The sequence below is a fragment of the Rissa tridactyla genome, chromosome Z, assembly GCF_028500815.1.
Source record: "Rissa tridactyla isolate bRisTri1 chromosome Z, bRisTri1.patW.cur.20221130, whole genome shotgun sequence".
Classification (NCBI taxonomy): Eukaryota; Metazoa; Chordata; class Aves; order Charadriiformes; family Laridae; genus Rissa; species Rissa tridactyla.
In genome coordinates, this window is record NC_071497.1 from 28,859,701 (window position 1) to 28,872,206 (window position 12,506).

A 12,506-nucleotide genomic window follows, 5' to 3' on the forward strand; every position below is an offset into this window, starting at 1 on the left:
TGCAAATGACAAAATATGTGTCAAAAACATAGCATTTTGTTTAACCCTGCACTTTACTGGCATTTGTTGAGGTTAAGTTTGGTTTCAGTTCTGGAAAACTAATAGAGCTAATCTGCCGATATCATTCTGTAATCAAGGACAGGATTTTGCCCCTGTTAAGACTGAATGAACTCAGAGAATGCTGTGTAATTCTAGATAATATTCTTCTCTTTTTTTTTTTTCTCTAAGTCCTTTTTTAGGAACTATATTGTTTTAGTTTTCAGACTGAATCTTCTTCCTGCCTAGACATAGCCCCTTAGACTTCTGTGCTTCAAAAACGTACCTCTAGCTACTTGCCTTTTATCCTTCACTTCTTTGCTTCTTAAAAGAAGGTAACTATACCTCAGATAAAATTAAACAACTCTTTTATTGTTATTAATGTCAATTAAATACACAGTTTAAATGCATATAGTGCAAAGGAATTTTATAAAAATACTGTTTATCTTTTTTTAATTAATCATGCTTACATGCTTTCACTTTACTTCACTGATTTCTAAGTGGTGTTATTTACTTTTATAACTATCCCTTTTGCTGATGAATGGGCAGGTAGCAAATCTTGTATAGGGAGGGATATAAAATTGTTTATTATTATCTGCTAAAATTATAATATACATAAAAACATACATTCCTTACTGCAAAAATAATAAAAAATCCTGCTAAAAATACAAGTGATCTACTGTGATGTGTGAGATTTGTAGTGCTGTCACTTAGTAATGTTTTGAGTCTGTTCCTTTTCTTAGATATTTTTCTCACTTCCTAAATGTAAGCCGCAGAAATGAATAGAGATGGCATCCAGAGAAGGAGATGGAGTTAGAGTAAGGTGAGAAGAGAAGAAATGAAATGTATTGAATAAAATAACAGAAGTGAATAATGAGAAAGCTGATTTTTCTGAAAAGAAAATAAGTTTTCAGAACACACAGAAAAAAAAAATCTGACTGGGTTCAGCGGTGTGTATGGTGACACCTTTCAGCAGTGAAAGAAGATAATGAAGTGAGGGATAGTTGTTACTGTTTAATGAACCACACTCCCTTTCTGTACACCCCATCTTCCATCCCCTCCGGCCTGATCCCAAGAGTGTGTTGTGGTATGAGGAGGGAGATAAAAGAACCTCCAGTGCTACATGCTGTCCACAGCGTCCACAGCTGTCTGTAGAGGTGGGTATATAGGACTCACAGATATTCTTCTTCAGTGATCCCAGGGCAGACTCTCAATTTCATGTCTGCCTAGGGCATAGTCGATGCAGGAAACACAAAAGACACGTTTTTTTTAACCACATCCTAGTACAGTAATACTAGGACAGCTTCTGAATTTGATATCTGTGACAATCGACTATGATTTAGAATAACCTAAACTTTAATATTTTTGAAGGTTTGATAACAGGAAATAAATCCTTCCCATCTCTATTGATATCCTCTTTGTTATACTTAGATATATGACTGCCATGCTGCAAATGCTTCAGAATTTCAAGAAAAGTTTAATAATTTCCTCTGCACACAAATAACTGAATCATAGCTTCAGATATTTAAGCCTGGGATGGGAAGGAGACAGATAAAAGAGAACAGCAGCTTTGATACAAACAGATAAGCAGATGATAATAAAATATGTTTATGCTAGTTCTGTGGATATACATTTAATAAAAGTATTGAAAGAATTTTAAAAAAAAAACACTTTACATTTTCCCCTCCTATAACTTCTAATAAGCTTTCATCTGGATCAATGTTCTTATCCAAATTCTGTGGATTTTAATTCGTAGAGAGAAGACACCGTAGACATCAATACTTATTGGAACCAGATGAATACTAAACTAATCAATGCTCAAAGAAAACAATATACCTTTGCTTCCACTTAATAGTTCATGTTGATTTTACGTTAATTTCTCCTGTTTCTCATGTCATTGCTCATACACAACCAACATTTTCCAGAACAAGTTATTGTTTTTCAAGCTAGTGCAAAAAATCTAACTCAAGCTGGATTTATACCAATCCATTTCATTTTAAAAGCATCTTTTTAGTACAAACGTGATTCACTCTGAGGCAAGAGCACAAATTACATTCAGAATATTTAGTTAGAGCATAAGATATCATAGAGTGGACAAAACTATAAAAATAATAATCATTATGCTGGATGTTTCTTTTAATTAGACTGTGATACTAACTGAAGTTCTGAATTACTCTTAAAAAGAGGAAATATACAGGAAAAACCCCACAGAAACTGCCTTGAAGCTTCAAAATTTATTAAAATATTATTTGTTTTGAAATTATAATTTTTTAGACAGTAAAAATCATATCATATTTGATCTTATAAAAAAGGCAAATATTTGAAAGGCAGTATGACATCATGTAGGTTTTATTATACTGGATACTGTCAGAGTCAAATACTCTCTGACCAGGTTCTTTTATATATTCCATGCATGGAGGGTATAATGTTTAATATCAAACGACTTATTTAAAGATAGTTGATGTTATATGGAATTTCAGATTTAGCAGAGTGACACAAAATGTACTGAAAACAAATACAAATGAAAGTTACGCTTGGAAAAATATAGCAATTTCACAGTTCAATCACAGTACCAATGTGATTGCCATGACCGGTCTCTGTAACGTGCGATGCAAGGTGTCCCCAGCTGCTGGGAAAGAATTGAACCCAACTGTAGGTTGAAGCCAGCTCGAGTCCATTGCTTCTGTTGAAATTCTTTGGCTAGTTACCTAGTTTTTATATGTTGGTCTGAGTCATGTATTCACTCCCCTCCATGCTGGTCTGGCTAACTGAGGGACACATTCACACTTTTTTAATGAACTCATGGAGAAACATTTACACCACCAGTTGATCCACTCAGCTGCTGATGGCTGCTAAAGGGGCCACTCTGGTCTCCTTTGTGTTGAAATAGAGTCAGATTCTTTGCAACCGCTGTGGTTAGTCGCAGCCTTAATTATTCCCTGAACTTCATGGGCACATTGCCCTTGCCCTTCTTCTCTGAGCCTTATTGCATTGAAAGTTTTTATTGGTCAATCATAGTTACATAGCAGAAGACCATATTAAAGTTGCTCAGCTTCTTTTCATTAAATAGTTGTTGCTATTTTTCTACCTTGAAACCTAAATACTTTTTTTTGGTTATAGCTCTTTTGAAATAAAAATGAATGTGTGTTCATTTCACTATTGCTTTTCTTCTCAGCTCTTTATTTCTACGAATCATATTTTTGGATTCATATCAGCAAATATTCACTTCCATAAGATCATGAACATTACATGTTATTTATTCTATTTTAGGAATCCTTGATCAGTGTGATCAAGCTTTTATAAATTATGCTCATTTTGAAGTTAAACTGTAAGTACAGGCAGCATACATTCTCCTCCTTTCTCCTCTGCAAATAGCTCCCTAAATATAATGTTCCCTAAATATAATGTGCTTTATGGTTGGAAGCTCCCTGTCAGAACTGTGTGAAACTGGATTCAACTTGGCACTATTTTTCTCTTGGCTGTTTTCAGCCTATCACCTAAGCATCTTTATTCTACTTGTTTCACACACTGTAGTGTATGAAGAATTACAAATGTAAATGGCGGGAAATTACTTTTTTTTAGCAAACTCCTTGAAAAATCTCAAAGTATTGCTTACGTTAAAAATTTTGTTAGTCTGACCTAAAACTAAAAACCTCCCTAAAAAAGTTTCCCTAAAAAACATGTAATGGTAACAATGAAACCAGTTCTATTTGTGTGACAGTTGTGAATTTCTTGAGCTCAGAACCTGCCTTACACAGCTATCAGATGTCTTACTTACTGTTACAGCTAGGCAAAAGCTTTTAATTTGGACCATAAATATTCTAAAACATAGTTATTTGTTCAGGGGAGTTTGTAGAATACTGTTTCTTTGTTTTTCCATCATTTATTCTACGATTTTTACAGTATAAGACCAAAGAATGCATTCAGCTGCCTGAACCATGTTAGTGTTCTATGCTATCCTGCCTGATCTCTTGTCATTACTTTGCAAGTGTTCAGGGCTGCCACGGGTCTTGTATTATACCTGTTGGTTCCATGTGAGTGTTTTAGGCGCCATTGGGCAAATGCACAAGGCAGGTATGTTCAAGTACCTGAACAATGCCTCTAAATGCAGATGAAATAAATGCAAAATCATATCAACAAATCCAGAAGCTAAATCATATATCATGATTGAACCTAAATAAAGCAAAGAAGCTTAGCCATTTGTGTAGCTGCTATTACTGTGATCATTTTTAAACAATGATGAATAAATGAATATTCTTCCAAATATAACAAACTACTGAAAATTCCCCACAGTGGTTTGTAAATGCTCAGTTTTTAAAGTCAATCTTGGGAACCATATATTTCAACAATTTTAATCCCATTCCTTCCTCTTTCCTATATTTTCTGATGCAGTAAAACATCACGTTATATTGACGTCTGCCAGTTGCCAGGACTGTCTTGTTCATGTCTAATAAAACTATTTTAAAAACAAAATTTGACCTTTTATCTTGTTTCCTTTATCTTTATATATCCTTTATATAAAAAGGATACCTTTATCAGGTGTCCTGCAATACCACTTACCTTAGAAAGTTCCCATCTTTCCTCTTCTTGATATGAGATAAAGGATAACAGAAGCACAGAAACATTTGTCCACTGAGCCACTCTTTCTCTCAGGTGGTTTATTTTGACCAAAGAAAGAAGACCTCAACCCATAAAATTAACGTTAGATTTCAGTTCATTATCAAATTTCATTGAATTATTTTCTTTTAGTAAGTACTTCCTGCCTGGTGCACTCCTGGGCAGTGACATGGTTCAAAGTATTGCACTCACGGTCTCTGATTCACAATTTTCTAAATAAAATACCTCAAATAACACAAATCTGGAATTTCACAAAATTTCATCTCCTTTCACCAATGTTTTAACAGGAGAATTGCCAGACAAAATGGCATTGTATGAACATGAGCATGCATAAACATATGTATATCACTTATACTTTAGTAGTACAAATGTAATACAGAAAATACAGTACACATTTCAGTCCTGGTAAAAGAAGCTGTCATTAACTGCCTTCATAGTCCTTTGTTAGGCTATAACGCCTGTAGTTCAGCATAATCTGATCTCCTTGCACCAAGGGAGCCATACAATTGTAATATCAAGGGTGATAAACCATGGTAGGTAAGTGTTGAGGCAATACTGTGAATTTACTGCTCAGAATGAATCAGTTTATGGCCTTAACCAACTAAATTGAGAAAAATTTACTTTCCACTGGAAATAGCAACAATCAAACCCCAAACAGTTTGACCGTTTCCTTTACATATTTTGTGTTACCCTTGGAGAGGATCAGATTTGGGAAATTATCTTGTTTCAGGAACTGATTTTTTCATTAATATTTCAAAATTTCTTTCTTTTATGGGACACTTTTCCACTCATCCAAAAAGAAATTAATCCATCAAAATGTAATAATACATTTTTAATGACCTCTAGAAATGGGTCTCTCATAGATTTACCTAGCAACAAGTCTCATCATAATCTTCGCAGTTCCTCTTTTCAACTTCTGAATCTTTCCAAAACAATTGTCCCCTCCTGCAAGATAAATATACCTGTTATTATTCAAGAATGACGATTATTAGGCAGAAGGAAAAAAAATAATTAGATACAGTATGATAAGTACAGACACTTTTTAAGTGAAGAAGTTGTTTCGTGACAATCTTGCCCATTCTTACAAACTGCTTTATAATAAAACAAGATCACCAGACTTTGACATACAATCATATTGCAGGTGCCATTGGATCAGTAAGATCTACACATGCACTTCCTGTGTGAGTCATACTGACATAGAATATTTGAAAATTTTCTCAGATGAGACGCAGCTATGAAAAGTCTGGAGATACTATATAAAGGACAGACAAGTCCTTTGCTCAAAAATTTTTACCTAAGAGCAATTTGCAGCTGAGTGATTTTTCTCTAGTTTAATATTCACTGAGTCCAAAACAACTAATATCCCTTTTCTGTACTCCATATATTCATCTCATTTTAATGATATTTTTTGCCTGTTTTCCCTTTTGTTTCTTTCAGTGAAACTGAATGTCACATACTATGAAAAAGTCACTTTTCACCAATACTTTTTCTTTATTAATTCAGCTTCTCTGGACTCTCCTGGTTAAAATCATTATGGCAATCAGCTTCTTGTCTGATTAAACTGCTGTAATAGTAATGAGAACAACCTCTTATAACTGTAATGTGATCTTCTTCTAGAATTTAGACAGAAAAGGAAAGTCATGAAACATGGGAAGACTATAGACATGCTGTTTGACACTGAAGGGAGAAAATTCATGTGGCCAAAGCTTGATTCAGGCTAACCAATGCTGTGAAGGACAACAAAAAGAGCTTTTCAAAATACGTTAACAGCAAAAGGCTGATCAGAGACAACATTGGTCAATTACTTGATGGTGTTGGTCACCTCACAAATAGAGACATGGAGAAAACAGAAATGCCTAATTCTTTCTTCACCTCTGTCTTTAACACCAATGATGGGACCTGGGACTCCTGAAGCCCTTTCTTGGAGGACTGCAACTTGAGGGATGATAAACTCCCAGCTGACTTTAAAGTCGCTCGAGACCTGCTGCTCCAGCTGCATACACATAAGTCTATGGGGCCCAGTAGGATTCATCCCAGGGTACTGAAAGAGCCGATGTTGTCATGGGACCTCTCTCCATTATTTTTCAATGGTCTTGGGAATCTGGAGAAGTTCCAGTTGACTGGAAGCTGGCAAATGTTATTCAAATTTTCAAGAAGGTTGAGAAGGAAGACACTAGTAATTACAGGCTTGTCAGTCTCACTTCAGTGCCTGGTAAAATTACAGAGAAGGTTATTAAGAGAGTTTTTGAAAAACTCTTGAGAGACAATTAAGTCATTGGCCACAGACAACATGGGTTCATGAGGGGAAAGTCCTGTTTAACTAATTTAATTTCCTTAAGTTCACCCATCTATTTGACTAAAGAAAGCCAGTAGGTGTGGGGTTTTAATTTTAGCAAAGCTTTTAATACAGCATCCTTCTGGACCAAACGTCCAGCATACAACTAGACAATTCCATAATACCTTGGATGAACAACTGGCTGACAGGTCGGGCTCAAAGAGTTATGGTAAATGGATTTACATCAGGTTGGCAACCAGTCACTCGTAGGGTTCTGCAGGGCTCATGGGTGGATCCACTGACAGCAGCTGACCTGCTCAGGCAGCAAGGAGCCTAATCACTGAAATAAATGAGAATCCTCTCAATAGATTCAGTGGGTTTTGAACCAAGTTTAAATTTATCATAAAAATGACTGAGTGATTCAAAACCTGCCTCTTTCTAAATATGAGTTAAATTTGTAAGAGATTATATAAAATACTGGAAGTGGGAGCCATGACTTGTGAAAGGTCAGTATTAGAATAATCAGATAGCAACTGTCAGGCAAAAGAAAAATAGTACCATAAATCTATCCTTAAAAACAGAATGAAACAGAGAAGATATATTGCATTTGTCAAACAAATACAATACATATAGGTATGAACTACACACTAGCGTTATATTAACTGCAGTTTCCTAAGGAAGGAATGTTGGACAGAACTCAGCATTTATTTAATTATTTAATTGGCAAGTGATATTTAATAAAATTTTCATCTCATCAGACATACTAGTTAAAAAATTTGGTCAACGTAGCTACACCTTTTCAGATGTTTATTTTCAAAGCCAAATTCCTAAAACTGGTGATACCTTATGAGGTTCCATTTTAGGAAATAGTTCAAAGGAGCAAATACAGTCATGGAAGACTTAATTTCATTACGTCTTTCACTTCTACATGTACCACCTGCTGTAAAACTGCCTGAATAGTTTGAGTTGTACAATGTAGTGGGCCAGTATCCCTCAATATTTCCTTCCTAATACTCCAACATATTCTATAAATTAATATCTCTGGGAGTAGTATAGCTTTCTCAAGAAAAAGTGAATTTAAATAGCCACATCATGCAGGATGACTGATCTGATGACTAAATTATTGAATAGAATCCTGCTGTAGCATTGCTGTGAATCCAGCTCTTGGTTTCCTTTGTTTTTTATACCAACATCTAAAAAAGGAACATCCCATCTTAGACGAAATGGATTTTTTTTTTCATTAAGCACAAACTGTTCTTCACCGGAATTTGTTTTTCAAGGAAAACCTCGGTCCTTGTCACAACTAAAAGTTTCTCTATGACTCACCCAAGAATTAAATCTGCTTCACTCCAAGCAAATATATACATATAGGTGTTTCAGTTTTCCTGTGGAACCGAAGAATTATTTGCACACCTCAGAGCTGCTGAGGATCCTTAACTTACACACACGGAGTTGTCTACAATACAGTGTACAGACTATCCAAATGACATTTACTTAGGTTCTACTCTTAATGTTTTTCTTTTTGGTTTCAACACGAGTGTCAGACTCCTAGCTTCTACACCCAAATAGAGCTATAACTTTCTGGTTATAGCATTCACCTCAGGGCGGGGATAGAAGGATTCTATCTTTCCATCTGAATTTCATGTAAAACACTTTATTTGGGTTTCAGAATGCATCAAGCTCTGTGGAATTTAAGTTATAAATGTGATAAAAGGATGAAATTCAAGACTTTCATATAGTTATAACTGTGCCTGTGTGCACTGGAACAGGCAGTTCCCTGGTTGGTGCAAGACCTGCCCAGTGAGGCTCTGCACTGGAGGGGCAATGGGCTGACTGGAGGCAACGGACCACCTTGGAATGGGAAGACAGACTAACTTCTAGCCAGGTTTGCAGCAAAGTATTAGTCTAATTTTTACAGGAGCTTTCCAGGTGGGATCAGTCCTGCATTACCCCCAGGCAGCCCCAGAAGGGTACCAGTACTATTTATTTAAGTGCTTTGGTGCATTGACTGCCTCTCTGTGTGGAGAGTTTGGGTGGCCAGCCCATTCCCCGGGGAATCTTCCTGCAGAATCAGCTGGGCTGCATCCAGGTGAGGACCTTCTGAATAGTCAGTAGAAACTGCTCCTATAAATGCAGTTTACATATGGCAGTCTTTTGTACATAGTTAATATAGCTGGAAGATGCTTTGTACATAATTTAAGACAATCAGTAGCATTCATAGTGTAAGAATATTATGAAACCTTTCAAGCAACTGTGGAGAGTTTTTAGACCTCAGTAAAGCTTGAAGGGACATGTGTGCTGAGGTGCTTAGGCTGGTGTGGGAGAACTACGCACATACAAAGGTATGTGTGCAAGCTTCCTGGTACTTAGCATGTCAAGCCACCTGAAGGGTAAGTACGTAAGAAATTCTCCCTAGTTCTGGCACTTGTAGCCTTACAGTTGTCTGTCTTCTATAGTGATATACATCCATAGAGGTTGCATACCAGGTAAGTATAAAATCTGCCAATGGGAGTGATATAAATGCATTTATGGATCACAGAGAGGAAAGAGGAATCTAACGTTTGATGAATATAAGTGACAAAACAATTTTATAGAAAGAACATTAAAGATCCTTTAAGATGTTACAAGAGAGTTTTTCATAGCAGGTCTCCAAAAAGTCATTAGCAATATCATCTTCCATTTGAAAGGGCTTTTTTGCGTGCCAACGTAGAAACAAGACATAAAATAATCACAGAAGATTATCTGATTGTTCTACAAGGAAACTCAGAAGTATGCCAAAGAACAGAGCACATTTACCCCAATCCTGAAAAATTTTGGATTATCTACAAGAAATTAAGGCATATTCATAGAGATACTGTGCTTCTATGTAAGCCACAGGCAACCTGCCTGAATTTTTAGTCCCCAGGACTAAAAAGATTTAACACAGTGAGCAACAGCAGAAAAAGTATCATGAAAGACACCAAGGGAAAGTTATGACAAGGTTTTGTATTTTGCATCATCCTGGGAGTGTGAAGCCCATCAAAACCTTTCCTCATCTCTTCCCTTAACTGCTGAGTATCTACAGCTCCCCACTGTTCAAATTCAACAGTGCTGCCCTGACATTTGGGCAAAAGAAAGGAAAGCGTTGTCTCTTCATAGTGACAGATTTGTGAGAAGCATTTAAAGTACTGCCTGTATCTAGGATATCACATAAAGCAGTTACTGCTAAGACAATGACCTGACAAGGAAGTAACAAGCAAAACCAGTCCCTTTTTCCACCCAGAGCTTGCAGGACACAGGAATGATGAGACAGATAGTCTGTAACAGTTTTCATATCTGTAAAAGAACTGCCTACCAAAGGGAGATCCTCCCAAGAAAACAAGTGACTACAGGAAAATTAAATTTAATTTAAAAGAGATATTTAAACAAGCAATTAAAAATTGACTCTTTAATTAATTAAATCCTATTGTTTACATTTTCAGCAATTATGTAAAATCAGACAAAAAGCACTGTAGATTAAAATCCTTTATTTACTTGTAGCAGTAGTATAGGCATGTAGAATGAATGGCAAGGGGACTGCTGCAGCAACTCACCTTATCTCTGCCAGAAATATCCTTTTCCTTCACAAAGGAATACCTGGCTTTCAAAATGTTCACACTGAACTCAATGGCTGTTTTGGCTAAAAGGAGTAATATTGCTGCAATTTGGATGCTGTTTAACACTATGAGAAACTAAAGGCATTGCTAACTCTCTCAGAGAAGCTACTTTTGGTTTAGTTTAAGCTACACCATGCAAAGAATTATATAATCAGCATATGCCCTCCTATACAATCTGCTCTCCTTTTTCTCATTTTCTAAAAGCAGCTTAGGAGTAGACATGAAAATTATGAGGAACTATTTGCCAAAATTACTATTAACTTTTCAGTTAGTAAAATTCAAGAATTTGTCTGATCTTAACTTGCATTTGGTGGATTCGTATTTCTCACGTGAAAGCATTTGGTATACATTTCTATTGTTGGACATAACCAACAAATTCTAGAGAACTATTTTTTTTTTTTATTAATCGATCTAAGGAATTTTTCCTCCACGGTCTTAATAAACTAATCATATTTCATGCTCCTATCTTATGGAAAAGTTTTGGAGTTTGTTTTTTGGTTTTTGGTTGTTTGTGGTTTTTTTTCCCTGAAGATAGGCATTCTTTATGCTTTTCTTCCAAACTCAAATAGCAAACACAAATAAAAAGTGTAGCACCGTATAACAATAAACTAACAAGGCACTTTCTTATTGTCATGCTTTATCACTTGTTTTCCTTCACCCCTATTTGCCTTTTGTTTATAAAGACCTCTGAAACTTCTTACTCTGTGACAAAAATCATAGTTCTATTATGGACAAAGATTTGAGAACTTCGATAAATCGAAATCTTAGATTTTATGGATTTGTTACAGCATGTGCACATCCACTCTGATAATGAGATAATGGCCTTTTCCTCATTAGTATGCCTTATATCATGGTACAAAATGGCTTCCCTGTTTATATTTCTGAAACAGCAGATGAAGGATGTACTTTGTGTGAAAATGTTAGTGTTCAGCACCCTTTAAAATCTGTACGGTGCCTCAGTTTCAGTATTCATAAATATTCGTGCCTAACATACTTTGCTACTGATAATCCTCCCAGCACCTTCAGTAAAAAAGTTTAGTTCATTATCACAGAGGAACAGAAATTTTCTCAAGTCAGGGTAGGCAATCAGTGAATAATGGAGACTAAGAATTTTCCCTAGGGGGTTTTGAGACCTTTGGTACTCTTGACAAGAAAAGTTCCTTTGAAATGAAAATTAGAGCTGCTGGGTGCAACACAAAGTGTAGGTGATAAGCTTTTAAAGCCTTCAGTGTTCCGGCAACTAAGGCTGGGCAGAAAACAAGAATTCCATTTTAACTTCTTTTTTAGTTTTAAACATGGGGTTTGGGTCTTATGCTGTAAAAAATAATCAGTAACTTTCTGAAAATTTTGTGACAGCTATAATATGCCCAATTACTTAACAGTCTAATGCTCAGTCAGGGCATTAGCCTTGGATTTCAGTTGCTGTCAGCAGTATAAATCAGGTAGGGCTATGAACTTGAAACCCTGCAAAACACTCTGGCCTATAGACCATTGGCCACTACGTTCCACCTCTACTCTGCAGAAACTTTCCTACCAAAACGTTATAGTGAAAGCAGGAACAACAAAAACCTTCAAAACTCCCAGCACCATTTTTTTTTTTCATAATAAATCTAATCACAGGGGTAAGTAACAACACTCCGAAACTGTTATATTACTTATTTGAGTTTGAGGGTTTCAGTCTGTATAATGGAAAGGTAACCGTTAAGTCACTGATCTTAAATGTAAAGGTAGGGTTTGGGTTCATGTGTGTCTCCTGTTATAAACTTCTTAAAACATGTGCAAAAAAAGCATATACTTGAATATACTTGAATGACTTTTAGGAAGTTGTTGATAGCTACTAACATCTACCCAAGACCTCAAACCAGTTTGCAGGCATTTTACTGGTCATATGCATAGATCACTAAAGACAGCAGAACAGACAAAAGAAAGCATGCTCATTAAAA